Source organism: Rhyacophila brunnea, unplaced genomic scaffold (assembly GCF_057557595.1).
Source record: "Rhyacophila brunnea isolate RB1 unplaced genomic scaffold, BYU_Rbru_1.0 scaffold_5, whole genome shotgun sequence".
Lineage (NCBI taxonomy): Eukaryota > Metazoa > Arthropoda > Insecta > Trichoptera > Rhyacophilidae > Rhyacophila > Rhyacophila brunnea.
Window position 1 is genome coordinate 21,225,290 of NW_028233170.1, and position 20,885 is coordinate 21,246,174.

Here is a 20,885-nt window from a genome sequence, read left to right on the forward strand (position 1 = left end):
ATTTTGATTTAGTGGATTATTCATTCAATTAGCTCCGTTCATGATAAGTATTTTATGACCGTTTTCACTCAAAAGTACTTTTAAACGATATACAGGTGAAATATTTTAATATCAACGACGTGAATCATTCGAGATAAGCAATTCAATGAGATACGCAGAATCAGAGTAATATATTTTCAGGTATTTCTTTATTTACACAGTCAATTTTATAAATAACAAGGTTTTTTTATTCAAGCCCACAAATCATTAATATATAGCAAAGGTCACAAAAATACTGAATATGTACGCCCCTCTGAAGACATGGATATTTTCAGTGATCCATTATGTGTATTTTTTATATTAATATAAACTTTAAATAATATTATGGAAAAAAAACATTTTTCTACATAAATTAAGCCTAACTGTATAAAATTGATTTCACATTGAAGGTTCATTTGAAGATAACTTCCCGTGAATTCTATTATTATATTCATTACAATTTCAAATTCACCTAATTAACTAGGTAATAATACATTACATACATAATTAAAATATGTGCAGATATTGCCAAAATACTTAAATTGATAGGATTGGATAGTGTATAATTAAAATTAGACTTCACAAATCAGAATAAATATAAGACACTTTATATTTAGAGTCTGTTTTTTGGAAATAATTGCTCTGTTTATGCTGGTATTTATTTATTATTTTTTGTCTCGTTTGATTACTTAAAATTTATTTGTAAAACGTGTTTACATTAATTAGTGTTTAGTTTATATCGTAATAATGATAGTACGTAATTTAAAAAAAAAAAATGAATAACTTCGTAATGGATTAATGTACTCAAAAGAGGAGAATATTATGTTAATATTATCCATGCCATATTTTATGAGGGAAACAACTCAAAAAACCTTGTTTCAAGCTCATTGCATTTGAATTTTTTGCAGATATTCTCATTTTTATTTAAAACCTTGATTTTAATGAATATAGGTATATGTTTTTTTATATTAAGTTTGGTAAAATTCAGCGATGCATAATTTAATAAGGAATCAATTCGTACATATATTTTTAAATTAATAATTAATCTCAGAAAGGGTTTTTCGATTTTATAATACCTACATTGAAGAAAATGTTGACTTTTTTTTTACTGAATTGTCAAGAGAATACCTTTCTACATCGAATGGCATTATTAACTCAAAACCTTGAAATTTTTAATAGTTTCCATATTAAAATTGGGTATCGTTATATATATCTTCTTTCTTTCACCCTGTCACGTCCCAACATTGGGGCATAGGGCAAGCACAAGTTGGCGCCACTTCCCTCGGTCCATCGCCAACTCCTGCGCCTCCCGCCATGTCAGACCTGCAGCACGTAGGTCGCTTTTGTAGCATCGCTGCAGGGTGAGGGAGGGGCGGCTACGACGACGGAACCCTTGAGGCTGTGCCACAAGGGTACGACGTGCCGCACTCTTTGGCGGCATCCGGAATACATGTCCCAGCCACGTAAATCGTCTCTTCGTGATAACTTCAATCACCGAAGGCTGTTGTGTCTGCCCACGAACTCGGGTGTTTGTAACGCGGTCGTACCAATGTACCCCAAAGATTCGGCGGAGACATCAATTCTCAAAGCTCAAAAGCCGAGACTCTTGAAGTTTAGTAAGATGCCATGTCTCACAGCCATACATAGCACGCACGCGTTAAACAAACGACATTTGTTCCTCACAGAATACAGCCTTGACTTCCATGCGACTCCAAGTTGGTTGAACGCAGAGCCCGCCACACCCATCCGGATTCCAAGCTCACTAGAGATACCACCATCATCGGCAACCGTGGCACCCAAGTATTTGAATCTGGACACCAGCTCGACGGGCAGACCGGAAACCTGCAGAGGAGTGTCGGCGTCGATGCATGCAGCTCTGCACATGGATTTGGTCTTAGCAGCATTCAGATGAAGACCCACACGCTTCGAGTTCGCGGCGAGCCTGTTCACGGTTACCTCCAACCTTTCGATCGTCGAGTCAAACACGACTGCGTCGTCTGCATACTCCAAGTCGCACAGTCTTTCTTCGCATAGATCGGTTGTCTCATCATGATGTAGGCGTATCCCACTGTCGGGGCAAACCGTCTTACGCATTATGAAATCCATCATGATAATAAAAAGAAGGGGCGCAAGTACACATCCTTGCTTGACTCCTGACGTGATTTCAAAGAGGTCAGAGGATGTTCCGGCTGCTCTCACGCGACGCTCTGTATTGGTATAGAGCGACCATTTTCCGTGGGACACCATAGCCTAGTAGAATTTGCCACAGAAATTCACGATGAGGACTGTCAAATGCCTTTTCATAGTCGACGAAGCAGCAGGCGACAGGTATATTCATTTTTTGGTACTGTTGCAGGAGGCATCGGAGAGTTGAAATATGCTCTGAGCAGGACTTCCCCGGGACAAATCCACTCTGCTGCATATATATACCCATATATACCCAATCCAAATACGTAATAAGCATTAATTATTGGTTAAAAATAACAATTCTACCTTATCATTCAGATTCAAGATACTCACCCAAACACAACGTAAATGTATTTGCTTGGATATCTTTATTATGAGCATACTATATAATAATAATTTATGAAGTTTTAGTTGGATCAATTTTCAAATATATTCGCTAATGCATTTTCTGTAACTTCACCAATCATATAATTAAAACATACTTTCAAAATGTATTTATTTTCTATCAGTATTTTAAAGCTCTAGCTTTATCAGCATAAATCGATCATTAATGACTGAGGAAGAAGAATAAAATAATAGAATCGTCTTTTGTCATGTAGAATTAGAATATACGCAAGTTTTAAATTGAAATCTCTATTTATTATTTATAAATCTTATAAAGAGATAAGAATATTTTTACGATAGTATTTTATCGGGTTATAATTAGCTTTGGCTTACTAATTATAATAATAACTAAATCGATCCATACAAATAATAAGTTGTTTGTATTTATCCACTAACATCTATGTCAAGTCTTATATAAAGCAAATTAGTTAATGCAAAGTAAATTCGCAAAATTATCTTAATGAAAAGTAATTTAAAACATTTTTCTCGTTTTCAAAAGTCATTAGGTAAAAGCTTTCGCAAACGTTTAACAAGTAGATTTAAGGAGAGATAATACAGAATCTCCGCATATTTAATGGTGCAAAACTAAACGGAAATCCCCCTTTCGGACAGAAACTTACCTATTATTAAGCTCGCAAAATTAAATTGTTTACCCTTTTTCTACCGTTTCTTCCACTCCATATGATTTATTGCATATCCTTACTAAAAATCAAATTTCCGTAAGATATAAACTATCTTTCGAATATAAATTATTTGAGGCAGGGAGTGCATTTATTAAAATTATTATTCTAACACTGTTACAAGTTATTTGTTTTCAATATTATACTACTGGCTAAAGTACAGGGTTTTGCACGTGGTCGCTTCATTTTACAACGTTTTTATTAGCTCGTATTCTTGTTTGTTCGGTGGTTGTTTGTCCAGTACAAATCTTGCAATCGATTTTTAACTAACTTTCCAACTAGCTAGACATTTGAAACTTTTAGAATATATCAGAACACTATGCCAATGCATTCTTTTATTATTTTTAGCCATCTTTAAGTAGAATTGAATTCATTTTCAGTTAATTCTGTTTTGTATGGAAAGGTATTTCAGAAAAATCCGTAAAAAGTAAAAGACTATTATTGGTTGCTAAGTTGGTGGTCCTAACAACTAAATTATTAATATATACGTACGTTACTATGGAAATCAAAATGAAATGTCAAAATGACATTTCAGTATTCTATATTTGTTTGATTGTTTGTTTTTTATTTACTTCATATCAAGTACAAGTTTGAGCATATTTAGCATAATAATTCAATAGAAAATTTAAAATCGTTGTATATAAAAAGTTCTTTTTATCTTGTAATTATTTATACATAATATATTAACAAAAAATAAAAATTACATTCGTCAATATTAAAATATCTAAATCTAAAATATACCAACGTATAAATAATTCTGACAATCAAGTCAAACAAAAGAATTTAAAATCGAATCCTAAATATTAGAACATTATTCGTCGTAAACATGAAATAATATTGTTATTGGCAGAAATGGTATTTTGAACAAACGAACTTTGAATATGTAGACGTAGTAAAAGGAAATCAAACAAATATATTTTGACTTATAATATATAATACAATGAAAAAAACGTATACATTTAGTCGTAACATAATATAATTTCAATGAGATTTTGAATTCCCTTCCAGCGTTGATCAGCTTAAGTGGAAGTCGTTTTCAAATTAACCACGAGGAATCCAGCGTGACCTCTTCATATCATTTGAATAATATTCGTATAGGTAATTACGACCTGCTGCATAAGTGACAGTAAGAGAGTAGTTTTCCTTTACCGTTACCCAGTAGAGTCGTTATATAGTAGGAGAATAATTTGACAATAAGTGCAATGAGTGCTTAAAATAAAATCGAAACTTATTTCTACTACGAATGGGAAATTACGTTTTACTTTGTGATGGTGAATGGGTGTTTTTTTTTAATACCTTAGGATCTCTAGACAATGGATGAGTATAGTAGATTGGTGCTACTTTTGATACTGTATAGTAAGTAGATGACAGACTACTTGAATTTGGATATGCTTGTTATCGAGTATAAAGAAATAATACAAATTAAAAAAGTATTATAAAATAATTAATTGTGCTAGGCAACAAATATCGTTTCGGTCTATCGATGGTGTTACATTCCAAGACGTTAAACCGACAGTTGAGATGCATCTGGTTTAAATCACTAATAAGACCAGTTGTCATGTGTGTCTCGGAGACCTGGTGAATGACTAAAAGCATGGAGACATGGGCCCGCACATTACTTTTGAGAGAGTCAAAAATTTCCAATGGTCCTCTATTAACAGTGAATCTAACAGTATCTGTAAATCAAAATTAAATATATAATAATTGTACTAGGTAACAGATGTCACTTCGATAATGAAGTTGTTCCAAGGTATTGAACCGAAACTTAAAATGTATCTTGTATAAAACAATAATAATACCAATTATTGTCATGTAGGTATGGGTCGGATACGTTGTGCGTGACTAAAATCATGGAAAGAGTGTTGGGTGCATTCGAGTGGAGCGTGCTACGTGATTTTTTTGAAACCAATTAATGACACACTTGGGGTGGAGACAAATTAATAATTACGAGCGGTACGCAAGAACGTAAACGAAGACCTGGTTGATCTCGTACAAGATCATGGCCCCCACAAGGGGTGGCTCAGGTGGCTGACAGGGCTCTAGCCTGGAAGCTCGGGCTTAGAGGGGGGGGGGGGTGGGAGCGGGGCGGTGGTCAACCAGTTATGTAAAATAAACAGACATAAAAAAATACTCTAATAGTTAAAAAAGTCGCCTGCGGTGTTATTAGACGAGTAGAATTTTATTTTATTTATAGTGTTTCCTGACAAAATACAAATAACTATTTATCCAATATAGTGAAGGGTCGCATGTCGCTATCACAAAAGTGGTCGCAATCAGTGCTTCAAAATATGTGCCGACAATTTCAAGTGGGTTTATTTAAAAATATCAAAAATCGCTAAAAATACACACAATATGCTTTATTTTACAAGGATCTCTGGAGTTCCGCGGAATACCATTTGGGGAACACTCAAACACTTATGTAGAATATTACACTGCCCTCAATATAAGCGATAGGTTGGGGGCCCATGTACAAGATGGAGGGATAGTGTCGAGTTTGATTTAAAGACCACGGGTATCATACACTGCAGGGAAACGGGTTTGGACAGACCTGGATGGAGATAGGGTTGTAGTGCCAGGTAGAAGAAGAATATGGCGTTATTATATTAATTGAAACATGAATAATTATTGCCAATTTAACACAAACGGCTGGTCTCATTGATAAATAGCTGTTTTTTCCTCCCACGTAAGCCTCCATTTGTGCATTAAATGGGCATCACTTCTTACACCTCATTTATGATTAAGTATATAAATATGTACTCGTTTGTTATATGCCAGCGTAAAAATATAACAAATGGCGATTTTTAATAAAAGAGTGGCGTTGAGAATACGGAAGAACAGTAAGATAAATTATAGGAGATAAGTCCACATAAATAATTTAGTTTTATTTTACTCTATAAAGGAGAGGATATCCTTGCTAAAGTGGCATACAAAAAAGGTCTCGTGGCGTGTCTCTGAGTGCTCATATCTAATTTCGTCCGTTATGCTTTATTCAAACACTCTATTTTAGGCCAGGATTTTGGGCTTACGTCCGTACAACAACGCGCAAAGGATGTCATACCATATTGCATCAGCTGCTGCCCTAGCGTAGGACTTGTCCTGTCGCAAAAACAATGTCATGTCCCATATCAATATTTGGTTTCGTCGGAAAAAAAACATTCTGTCAAAATTTCCGACGAAAATAAGCCGTCTGCAAATTGACATTTTATTTTTATAACGGATTTTCTACTTTCCTGCATAATCAGACGTCTTTCAAACATATAAGTAATAGATTATAGTTTGTCAAAAATTATTATAAAAACATATTTACTTATTTTATTGTTATGATGTACATTTTATTTTATTGATCTAATACTCTCATCAATGTTTTTCACAGTTATTATTACTCTAGCAGATCCATGTTTATGATTTAAACTTATTTATATATAAAAATAATTACAAGATAAATAGAACTTTTTATATACAACGTTATTAATTTTTCTGTTGAATCATATAAACTAGACTTGACTAGCTTAAACGATCAAAATAAATTGTGCTTGCTAGAAATACTGAATAATAAAATATCATTCCATATTGATTTCCATAGTAACGCACGTATATATTAATTAATAATTTAGTTGCTAGGACCCCGTAGCAAACAATAATGGTATCGAAATAACTTGTCATACAAAACAGAATTGACTGAAAATGAATTCAATTCTACTTAAAGATGGCTTAACGTTTCAAATGTCTAGCTAGTCGGGAAGTTAGTTAAAAATCGATTGTAAGATTTGTACCGGACAAACAACCACCGGAAAAATAAGAATACGAGCTAATAAAAACGTTGTAATAAAAAAATATACATTACAATATATAATACATACATTACATACAAATTAATATACAAAAACAAATGTAAATGTATTTTCAAGACATAGAATTCAAACCTGTGTGAATAATAAAATGATTCCTACCTACTGATTTAGACATACGTTCTATTACTTATTAGTTATTAGCATGTTTTTAATAATATTCATATTCAAACTAGTTTCATATTACAAAAGTCGGTAATTGTGCCGCAGAGGTGGCCATGGGCTTTTTTTTTTTTTTTTACGACAACAGTTTATTCCATGTGGACAATTATAATAAATACCCTTTTCTGTCGGCGCATCGACTTTTCGATCCAATAATCGTTAATTGAAAATTTGAAATTTCCATACATTTTGATGCACCATTATCACAAACTAAGATTATATGAGGTAATAATTAGTTTGGGGTAGGTTAGATGGTTAGGTTATGTTATGTTTGGCTTGGTCTAAAAAGAAAGTTGTAAAATCTCATGGCCACCTCTGCGGCACAAATACCCAAAAGTCTTCATATTAAATTACATAATATGATAATAATTGATTAATTTTTCGTTAAGTTTTTTTCTAATGTTCACAAACGGTATTTGAATAAATGTGGATATTCTAAAATTATATTTATTTAATTAAAATAATATTTAATTTATTATTGACACAAATTTAAATATTTTATTCCATAATATTATCATTATTATTATCAACTACCACATTTTGACTACACAATTATATTATATTATTGTTATGTTTTCAATTTAGCTAGTTGATTGACAGATTAATAATCTAATATAAACTTAACCTACCTCAAACTAAGCCAATCTTATTTAATTTAAATCAATAAGACAACAGTCGAAATAAATATCATTGTTATTATGCTTGACATTGTGATATTGGGCAATCCTTTCTTCTTTATGTTAAAACTATCATAATATATTATCAAATAATTCTTGTATATATAATTTAATAAATGTATCTCTTAAATGTAAAGCTTGTACATAATAAATAATTGGAGAAAATAGCTAATACGATATACTCTGGTATATCTACAACTTTATAAACATTATGGATCAATAAGTTAATAATGAACAAAAAAAAAATTTGAAGAGACAGCACACGTCTTGCATAATATATTATTAACTTGCGATATTTTTTTATCTTATTTTTATCTAAACTAAATAAGTATACGATATTGTATGTATTTAATAATAGGTATTATGAAAAATTCTACATAAATTGTATTGGAACCGAAAAAAATACAAGCGAAAAAACCGACGTGATTTGACTTAATATATAAAACTATTAAAATTTCTGACAGTATTAAATCATAATTTTTAATCTTTCTAGCAAGTAAAAAAAGATAAACAAGTCTTGAAGAACAATGACTGGAGAGCAAAATTTGAGTGATTATCCAAACACTTTCCGTAATAATAATTTGGTAAATAATTATTTACTTTAAAAGTTGACATAGCATAAACCGACGAAGCTGGAGACAATGATTAATTAGCCATGATAATACATTAACCTGTTTTGTTTGTAATTTCAATCTTGGCGCAGCGCCGACGATAGCCATTTTAATGAAAAAATACTTTGAAACCGTTTTTGCATACAAATAAGTTAAGCTTCTTTAATCACTTTGAAGTAAAACTTCGGGTCTATGAGAGGATATAAAATTTTAAACACGGGGCCGACCGTTCTTAAAGCATTCTAAAAATAAATTACACCAACAGAATATTTTTTATTTTGTATGAGAATTAATTATCGTCCGATTCGAATACATTTTTTTATTATCGATGGCAAATAAATACTTACCATGCGATGGACGAGTTTTACTTTTGAAACCACGGGTTTTTGATTTGGAATTTTTTATAGATGTTGTTTTTTCAATATGTTCATAATGTGTTGATAAAGCAGCTGAAAATTCCTTGAAAAAAATGTGTTAAGAAACCTATTTGGGAGGCAATAAGATTTACATCCGATTATAGAGGCAATGAAAAAAAAAATATTATCGTTGTTTAGGTACACTTAAAATTAAAAATAACAGTGATGCATCCTAGTTAAATGTAACGTTGACATTTATCGAATTTTAAATTTATGTTTTTAACCATTCTTATTATTTTCTTTTTCTGTTCTATCTTGGATTTCTCATAATATTATGTAGGTATACATTTCAATAACTCTTGGCACACATATAGGTAATATTATAATATCTACCTACCTATACATTTAAAAAAATGTATTTTTTTCTATATATATTCAATACTCTTTCTCATTTTTCACATGTAATTTCATTATATGTTATGTTCGTCTTACTTTCTTACTTTCTATCTTGTTAGGCTTAACTATATTATTTATATATGGAAACTTTACTAGCTGCAATATGTTTCCTCTAATCTATTTTTATACATATTTGTAATCAATTTAACTGTCCTTAATTAATAAATGTAAATAGATAAATCATCTTCGCAAAAAATGTGTTATGTATTTGTTCTTAATTATTATACTAGTTTTTAGAAGATTGCATTCATAATAATATTATAATATAAGTCGTCTAGTACTAAAGATATCTACTATGAATATGGGATACTTCAACCATACGACTCATATAATAATACAGAAAAATGCGATCCAAGGCGGATTATAATAATTATTAATGGTGGAAAATATTTAAACATACTGATAAAACCTAGTGAAAAAGCTATTTGAAATAAAGTGACAACGTGTGCTGAATTTATGAAACTACGTTTATCTTTTTAGCTGTAATTTGCCAGTATGAATTAATATAGTTATGTGCAATCGTCTTGAAATAAATACTTAATAAATGAAATAAAAAAATCTATTTTATAAATTATGAATGGGGTTTTATAAAAATACGAATAATAATTATAATGATTGTTTACAATATTGAATATGTATAATAAATTTAACCATATTTCGAATATTATTATATTTTCAAGCGGCAACATTATAAGAATCCATTATTGTCATTGATATGACGTGTTGAGGTTAGCTGATTCTGTCAAAATTAAAAAAAATATATTTTCCCGCGTTGAGTTTAAAAATTATTCAGTGGATAGTTATAAAGGAACGATAAAGTCGAATACATTTATTATTATTGAAAAATTAAATCAAATATTTTTTATTAAACACATTTTAATTACGTCGTATAATATTGAGAATGGTGACAATAATACTGTAATCTCAATATAATAAATCGAATGATAGAAAATTGTTAATGAACAAAGTTGTACTTAATTAAGTATCTACAAAATTATTATAATTCCTTAGTTGTTTATTTACTAGAAAAAAATATTCATTGTAGTATGTATAAATTCAAGGAAAGATTATGCCATCGTAGCGATAGCTTTGACAGTCAAAGCGAATCAGCCCATTGTCCTGACATTGCAAGCGAAACAAGTTATAGGTAAGGTTGAATGTATTTTCCATTATTATATTCACTGCAAATTTTTTTAATAGTTTTTCATAATATACAATATGAATATTTTTAAATATTTAATAAAGATTATATACTTTTTAAAGTACCTACTACATAAAACATATTGTCATGTGAGATCTAGACGAGTACCTAACTGCTAAAATAGTGTTTATATAATATTATTATGTAAAGTATGATAATCTAGTTATTTAAAAGTTCCTTTTTTAAATTTAAGTAAAAAATGTTTCCACGCCACATTGTCGCATTTTTTTTAAAAGGCACTACCCTAGTATGGTGTGTTATATTTTGATTAAGTATGAGTATTAATTTATGGTGGATTTATAACAAATTATATTATAATCATTGATACAGTAAGTTGAAACTAAGTGTCTGCATTAAATTATATTAGGAAGTAATTACTCTATTTTTATATTGAAAGAATAATTCTCAAAGTTTATAAATTGTTTATTGAACCATCATTTAACACTTTAAATATATACCTGCCTACTAGATAAAATATATTATTAGGAAATGATTTTTTTATTATATTTGATTAAATTTTTTTTTCAAACAGAAATAAATCGGATTTTGAGGATAAAGATATATCATATAAATTTAGAATTGATGACGCAGAGATCAATCATTTAACAATATTTAAACGTAAAAGGAAGACTAGACGAGGGAATTCAAAAAAATGGTAAGAAAATTTAATTAAACATTATATATACACCCACGGTGGCCGCGCGGCTTAAACGTTGAACTATCACGCCGTGGGTCCCAGGTTCGAATCCTGGGTCTGGCTAGTACACATATTGTTTTTAAATTTGTGTGAGTCAGGGTATGGACCTAATACGTTGAGCAAGTGGCTGACATCCATTTCTCGTAAAAACAAAATCTGTTAATACAAACCTCTACTCTTTGGAGGCCCATATTATGATCCTATTAGGATCGGACATGGTCGAAAATTATAACGTTATAATATTTATTTTATAAAATTGTGTAATTTATTTAGGAATGATATTTTAAATTTAATATTCACCTACCTTATATCTAATATGTTATATTGTTACTCAAACATCCACAGACATTAAAAAAATACTAAAAATAAAAAAAATTAAATAACTAAAGGCCTAATACATATTAGTATCCTGGTAAAATATTTATTTTAAATTACTTTATGGTTAAATCCATTTTCATTCATTTCCAGCAAAATCTTCAAAAAAGAATCTTCCGAAGATTTAGATGAACCATTACCAGAATTGGTCATAGAAAATACAAAAAATACAAACGTCGATAACTACGATGACATTTGGAAAGCGCCTCTCCCGGATTGGTGTGTAGAAATATTCAACCGATCGAGACGTGACTTTACTGAAGACTGAAGACTTTCTGAAACATGATACATCCTCTTCCGTGTTGTTTCTAATGATTTATATAAATAATTTAGTCTTATAATTATTAATGATAAACTGAAAACAGTTTGTCGTTTTCCACGTTATTTTTTATGTTATAATACTAATACTAGCGGCACGTGTAAGCCTGTATATAAAAAAAATGTATTATTATTGAGAATACAGATAGATCATTTTAAAATGTATGAGACAAAAACAACAGTGAATAGAAACATAAAGTAAATTTTATAGATAATATTATTAAGAGTATGAGGTTAATAATTGTAATTAGGTATACCTTGTTAATTGGTTATTTATAATTATGTATATTATACAACGATAGTTGTGAATTAAAATTAGTTAAGTTTCATCTGTATGCCTAATAATTTTGTCATTCAATTTTATTCAAAGTATTCAGTAAATTGGTATACTTAATTTTAAGTGTATACATAAAGATATAACCACATTGGTCAAATTTAAAGGAGTGATTATTTAGTATTCGTTTTAGATTCTTTTTGCGATTATATGATTATACATGGATTTCGATATATTTTAAAATAAACCTTCTTTATCCGCGGTTACTTAAAGTAGCATGAAGTAAAGCAATGCAAAAAAAATCCAAAATTCCTCACAAAACTCAAATATTTGATTATCATCATAATTTATGTAAGAAGGTGTTTCTTTCTGAGCTTAACTAACCAGAAAAATATAAAGAAAATCTTGAATTGTATAACATATGAAATACGTAAAAGAAATTTAATATATTATTAAAAATTAATGGCCATAACTATTATGGATCAGAATGCACATAAAACGATTGTTTAGTCTTAAAAAACCCCAAAGATTTTTTCAATAATTTTCTTAAAATTAATAGGTTTTATTGATACTTTTAAACTGAAATTTTCTTCATATTTTTACACGTATAAATTTTTCACATTAATGATCATTATAAAGTTTTACTTCTACCGCGTGTGTGATGGATTAAACTTTGTGAGATTTTTGAGTTGAAAGTTGAATTAAAAATCCGAATATTAGTGTTTACGGGCCCTTTTAATTAATTTTGTAATTAACGTGTTAATTTGCATTTAAAAAGTAATTAGCAAAAACACAATTTTGTGCGGCCCGTAAGCTATGGGTTAAGGGGGAGACGCATGCCAGCAGAGAACCTAGCGGAAATATACGAAGCTTGCAATTTGAGATTTTTTTTTGATAATTTACAATTTCAACTGTATTATTTAATAAATATGTATCCGAAAACATTTAAAAGATTTTTTATTTTTTTTTAAACTTAAAGATAAACTTACAATTGTAAAAAAATGTAATAAAATGTGAATTCGTTGCAGGGTCAAATCTTATTATTGCATTATATTTTATGGTCATAATTATCATTAAAATTTAGTTTATTAAGTTTTAAATTTTATGTGGTGTAGATTTTTGACTAATTCATCGTTTTAATATTTTTTATATATATTTTAAAAAACATCGATTTTTATAAAAATATAAATGTGTATAACTTGAAATTCTTTTTATTTATATCAACTTGAGCTTCAATATTGTGACCATGCCTAAAATAAAATTTGATATAAATAAAAAGGATTTCAAGTTATACACATTTATATATTTTTTAAAATCGATGTTTTTTAAAATATATATAAAAAAACATTAAAACGATGAATTAGTCAAAAATCTACACCACATAAAATCTAAAACTTAATAAACTAAATTTTAATAATAAATATGCCCATAAAATAAAATGTAATAATAAGATTTGACCCTGCAACGAATTCACATTTTATTACATTTTTTTACAATTGGCAGTTTATCTTTAAATTAAAAAAAAAATAAAAAATCTTTTTAGTGTTTTCAGATACATATTTATTAATTACTACAGTTGAAATTGTAAATTATCAAAAAAAATCTCAAATTGCAAGCTTCGTATTTTTCCGTTAGGTGCCTCTTTTCGCCTCTGATAGTATAAGCATCCCCCTTATAAATAAAAAGGATTTCAAGTTATACACATTTATATTTTTATAAAAATCGATTATTTTTAAAATATATATAAAAAATATTAAAACGATGAATTAGTCAAAAATCTACACCACATAAAATCTAAAACTTAATAAAATATATTTTAATGATAATTATGACCATAAAATATAATGCAATAATAAGAATTGACCCTGCAACGAATTCACATTTTATTACATTTTTTTACAATTGTAAGTTTATCTTTATGTTTAAAAAAAATAAAAAATCTTTTTAATGTTTTCGGATACATATTTATTAAATAAAACAGTTGAAATTGTAAATTATCAAAAAAAAATCTCAAGTTGCAAGCTTCGTATATTTCCGCTAGGTTCTCTGCTGGCATGCGTCTCCCCCTTAAACATTTAATATGGATTTAAACGTTAGCTGATTGTATCTTCAACGTACAGAGGGCATTGAAAGTATTTACCTTGCAGTATTCCATTGCTATGAACATGTTCGTATATTTTCTCAGTGGAAAGTGCTTAATTATTACTTATTCACATAGGCTGTCAAAATAATACGTTGTTTAATGAAGAAAAGCAACGTATACTAACCATATTAATGTAAATACTATGGATAAATTCATTAAAACTTCGAATTTTGTGTAGCAACCGACCATATTTACCAAAAATAACTAGGCACTCTAACGCTGAAAGCTGGTAGAGAAGCATAATTTAACCATTTGAATACAAAGTTGACTATAGTAATTCGAATAAAAACTTTTAGTTCATTTTGTTGTGCAAATATTTGTAGTATATATTCAGTAAGTCTACTTCACATTATGATGGGATTTATTCGTCAAAGTGATGAGTAGTGGACATATTCGTATACCCATATTCCCATATATAAGTTTTTAGAAAAAGGATTTTTTTATTATTATTGGCAATAACACGTCGCTCAAAATATAGAGTTGATTTTTATATGTTAAGATTCAATTTAAATGAAATTAAAAATAAATAATATGCTTTCGTATATATAGATCATTATGTAAGTTAATATTGAGTTTAAAGTGTATTCCAAGTGTCGTAAGTGTATAGACTACAATTTTGGTTATTTTGTATAGTCTAAAATAATAAAATAATAATATAAATATTATATTATTATTATATTACCAAAATAGGTAGTCATAATAAGTGCGGGTACACTATATTGAAAAATTAATGAAATGTTACATTGTAACCAGAGAAGTTTTTTGATATTTGTTCTATTTTTTGTACTAAACCATCACTGATCGTACAAATGTCTTGTTAATATTATAATAAAAATGTATTTTAAGTGTTAATATTATTTACATGGTTATTAAGTATTAATAAATTTATTAGGTATAGTAATTAAATTATTACATAATATATTAAAGTCAGTAATTATATATTGAGATTATATTAAGGGGGAGACGCATGCCAGCAGAGAACCTAGCGGAAATATACGAAGCTTACAATTTGAGATTTTTTTTTGATAATTTACAATTTCAACTGTATTATTTAATAAATATGTATCCGAAAACATTAAAAAGATTTTTTATTTTTTTTTTAACCCAAAGATAAACTTACAATTGTAAAAAAATGTGAATTCGTTGCAGGGTCAAATCTTATTATTGCATTATATTTTATGGTCATAATTATCATAAAATTTAGTTTATTAAGTTTTAGATTTTATGTGGTGTAGATTTTTGACTAATTCATCGTTTTAATATTTTTTATATATATTTAAAAAAACATCGATTTTTATAAAAATATAAATGTGTATAACTTGAAATCCTTTTTATTTATATCAACTCGAGCTTCAATATTGTGACCATGCCTAAAATAAAATTTGATATAAATAAAAAGGATTTCAAGTTATACACATTTATATTTTTTTTTAAATCGATGTTTTTTAAAATATATATAAAAAATATTAAAACGATGAATTAGTCAAAAATCTACACCTCATAAAATCTAAAACTTAATAAACTAAATTTTAATAATAAATATGGCCATAAAATATAATGTAATAATAAGATTTGACCCTGCAACGAATTCACATTTTATTACATTTTTTTACAATTGCCAGTTTATCTTTAAATTTAAAAAAAAATTTAAAATCTTTTTAGTGTTTTCAGATACATATTTATTAATTACTACAGTTGAAATTGTAAATTATCAAAAAAAATCTCAAATTGCAAGCTTCGTATTTTTCCGTTAGGTGCCTCTTTTCGCCTTTGATAGTATAAGCATCCCCCTTAACAGAGCTTTTTATAGTAAATTTTTCATATCCATTTCTTCAATCCAATAAGCTATTAGTCTCGCACATTGAATGCGTGTTCCAAAGATCAGTAAAATCATACTTTACTGCGATTACTTCTAATAGTTTCATTTAATACTCTTTTACGAGCTTTTGTGTTTAGTATCGGTTATAACATTACGAATCCAAAATTTTGCCATCTAATGTCCCAGCCAAATTGAATTGAAAATGACGATCGCATTTGTTTCTTACGATGTACGTGTTTTTTTCCCCCCGACATTGGTATGTGATGAAAGGCAAACTAGTTTTTCAAGAGAGCTCCGAGGGGCTGATAACGGGGTGATTCCCCGTCCAAGCACGTATGCCTTACTTTTAAGGGTGAATGAAGCGATAATGTTAGTATAAGTAGTTCTATGTTGGACGCTGTTCCACTTCCGGCGTCCGATATAATGAACGCTTGCTCTCAACGAAATAGCATGAATGTATCGGCGATACGTATCCGATAGGTACTACATATTCTGGACTTAGGTTATTTCATCTTATCACAAAACTGTAATAATCTTACCATGGCTAGAATCCATATTCAATGGTTCAGTATTTATTTAATAAATCTCTAAAGCCACGGGTTAGGAAAAAATAAATGTGGTTTTTTCGAAGTGTGTTTGATCAAAAGTAAGGTCCCTATAGCTTAATTTAAGTGAACGTGTAACTACTAGTATTTCTTAAAAAAGCCTGTTAATGTAACATTAATTTTTTCGAGGCTTATATTAAGTTTGCCTTAGAAACAAAAATTATAACTTTTTTAAAATACCTTCTGACAATCTAAATTGAAAAAAATGTGCTCATAAAAACTAAAAATATGGAGAACGATATATAAAATAATGGATAATTTATATTTTTTTAAATTATGGTTAGTGTTTAAGTGTTTTGTTATACATATGTTGTTCATATTGATTTATTATATTAGTTAAATTATTTATCGATCATTTTTTTGTAACATTTTGATTATATTTATTATTTAAGTTGTTGACATAATATATTAATATAATTATTGTGTTGAATTGATTTTTCTAGCCAATGGCTAAATAAATGTTCTGTGTAATAATCGTAATGAAGATTAATATTTTTTTTACAGTTTTATAATATATTCATAATTAAATAAATTACGGCAGATTATATGCATACATGTACTACTTTTCTGTCTCTATTGAGTATTCTTATCCGAATTGTGGCAAAGAAACTTTTAAGCCCACTATCGCCGTCGAAATAAATGTGTTTTGTTCTCAATGTTTTTTCCTTAGGTTGGCTGCTTCTGTCGGCGGCTTTAGCTCTGAAAAATAGCACCTACTTTTAAAAAGCTTTCGCAATAGGAGTAGGATTTTTAAGCCGTACAGTTTATTTAGCAAACAAAACTCCTTAATAGAAAAGTTGAATAGCCAATGGAGCGAGTTTTAATTAATATTATAATTTGTTTGGTTAAATTTTTGTACCCTTTTCCAATTAGTCTATATAAACCTCTGGGATATTAAATTTAAAACTGTTTATTATTCCTACTAATTGTCATTGTCAGTTTAAAATATTAATGGTTCATTGTTAAAAAGTATGTTTATTTTTTATGGATATATTACAGCAATAAATAATTAAAATAGAACATTCTTTTTTTATTTCAATTTCATTTGTTTTAATATTGATTGTATTCTTAAAGATTCGCCCATATAATATTCAGATTCTTGTGTGTGTGTCACCTTATCGAACGAATATCCAATGACGGCTCTATTTTTGATTGTCTACTATCCAAAACAGTAAAGTGGAATTCTCAACACTTTTCTTAAGTCACAAAATGTCATGCCTTCCGCTGCCACGTACAGTTTTGGTTTTGTTCTTTTTTTGAAAATTGAGCCGGGCAAATAATAGCGTCCGTCAATTACAATATAAACGAAGTACTATTATATCATACTAATTATCGGAACCTATTTTTTACGAACGTTGGAACTTTTAACCCATTAAATTTTCCTTGCAACAAGCAAAACTAAAAAAATTTCTAGTGTGGAAAATTTGTTCATAATTCTCATTCGTTTGAGGGCATCAAAATTTGTAACGAATTATGAGAATGTATCTCTATGGATACATCGAATAGTTAATATAAGTAAGGGAATGCAATGCTTTAATTTTGTCTTATTATAATGTAGTTGACGTATTATTTATATAATATGGCCAGTAAGACTTGCCGATTAAGCTAATGATGCAATTCGTACCCATAAAAAAAGTTCCAACGTTATATTTGATTAGTTTTTACGCAATTGTTGACGTAAAACTTACTTGCCGGAATGGAATCGATCCGGGTTCTAGTCCCATTCTGTAAATGTTCAATAAAGAATGTTGTATTATTAAATTGGGTGTAGGTACTATTTATTATTGTTTTTTGTATTTATACTTTGTAAGTCAGGTTTTGTCTCACATCGAGCATGTTTTATGAATATGTGCAATATCGTGGTTACTAATCAAAAAGGCGTAAAGGACGTTGGAAAAAAATGATATATTATTTATGACGTTAGATCATTTAGGATATCATATTATTCAGTATTTCAAAAAAGCACAAGTAATAATTATTCCATGACGAAGTTTGGTAGAGTGAATAGTGAAAAATATACAAAAAATTGAATGAAATAATAATTTAAAATAATTGATCTCCTGTAAAACTTCATATTGTCACTTTTTAGCGGAGCAGTCTTAATGTGTAACCGTTTTATCTATTCTGATTCTACACACCATTTAGGACTATTGCAGACTATTCAAACATTTTATTTTTCAAGCCCGAGCTCTTTCTTTTCAGTTGATCACCCTCAGGCTCTACGTATCCTGAAATTTGTACGTAAACAGTTCACCGCAGGACACTTATTCGTGCGCCGCAGTACATGAAATATGAGTTCGTGTAACATTTAATCAAATGACGAGTTCTTCGTTGAAGATTTCACCGTGGAGTATATTTGTACGTATGCTACAGCATGTGGAGATGTCTTTACTAGGCTAGGTTAGGTTAGAATTAATCTAATTGGAACAGTACTATTTGAAAACTATCGCCGCATTTTGTAAGATACGTACAAATTATTCAACGAAGAACACGTCATTTGATAAAATGTTATACGAACTCATGTTTCACGTACTGCGGCGCACGAATAAGTATCCCACGATGAACTGCATACGTACAACTTACATGTACCCAGGCTTACCCAGGTTACCCAGGCTATATGCATCCATATTGTCGTTGTCTATATAGTATCATCGTCATCAGCCGGATTCACATTGGATCAAGACTTCTTTATGCTTCCTTCACTCTTTTTGGTCCCTATTGCTGTCACGAACATCTATTAATTAAACATTATGAGTTCGTCTATCGAGCGAGTGTTACCTTGTGGTTGTTTAGTGCTCTTCGGTATCACTATATTAGAGCATTCATCCGCGGTTGTCCACTCACCAAGCGATATGTCCAGATTATTGCCATTTCTTCTACTTCCTTATCTATCAATGATTTGAGTTTCCCATCTCTACCCGCCATTTATATGCAGCTGCGGTTTGTGCACGGCCGCCTTTCATGACGCTATAAATGTGTCAGAATGAAAAGATTTTAGTCCCACACTTCCTTGTCCCGAAGCGATGCTGAACGGGATTGATGTAGCAACCATGCACCTTAGTACTTAAAGAAAGATTTTTAGAAAATAAAAAGAATCTTGACTTGCTCTGCCGTCATTTATATTTAATGACATGAAGTGTCCTTTGTACCCGTGTACTGAAACTCTGCCGAAACAGAGGAGTCGGGAGTTGAAAGTGATGAATCTAAGGAGGGATCGGAATTATTCCGTCCTCCATTTTATGACGCAGCAAATTTTTATTTTGTGGTCTTTCCGCATTGTGTCCAAAATTCACCATTTCGTGCCACATTGCGCTACTTATTATTTTAGAATTTCTCTGCCATAAGAATCTATGTTTCACACGCATACGTCAACACTGGTAGCATTTATTGATTAAGACATAATGGTAGGTGACATTTTTGTTAATATTATTTAAATGCCCAAATGTACTTCATGCCAGTTTGGTTCTGAGCGCAATCTTGTTATGTATAGAAGAATATTCCACACATAATAAAAAAGTTTGTTTCTAACATACTCGTACCACATTGCAAGTATGTTTATTTTTAAGTTGAAAATAAGCAAAATAAAAGATTACGGTTTAAATTTCCGCGAAATGTAATATTCCCCAGCTGTAAACTAAATAAAACAAAAACCACACGAGTGGTGTAGAATTTAATGAAAATTGTTCTACGGCTTACCTGAGGAAACTTCTTCAGGCTTAGTTTAAATTGTGCGGCTGTGTTTTGAGGGTGGTCGTAGCGGACGTGCGTATACTAACCTTACCTGCAGTTTTGTCAGTATTTTCAGACACCAGTATTATACTAGACGATCCAAAATAGTTAAATATTACCAAGTTTCTCAAAAAAATGTTATTATTTGAGTCGCCAATTTTTTTTTATTGTATACATACTACAACGGTTTTAAAATTCTATATTATACCTACCTAGAATCTAGAGCGACAAGTAATTTAGTTAGAAAAAATACATCATTTATAACAAATTTAGTAAATTTAATTAAATAACAAATAAGAATTAAGAATAGAAATAATAAATAATAAATAAATAGAAATAAAAATA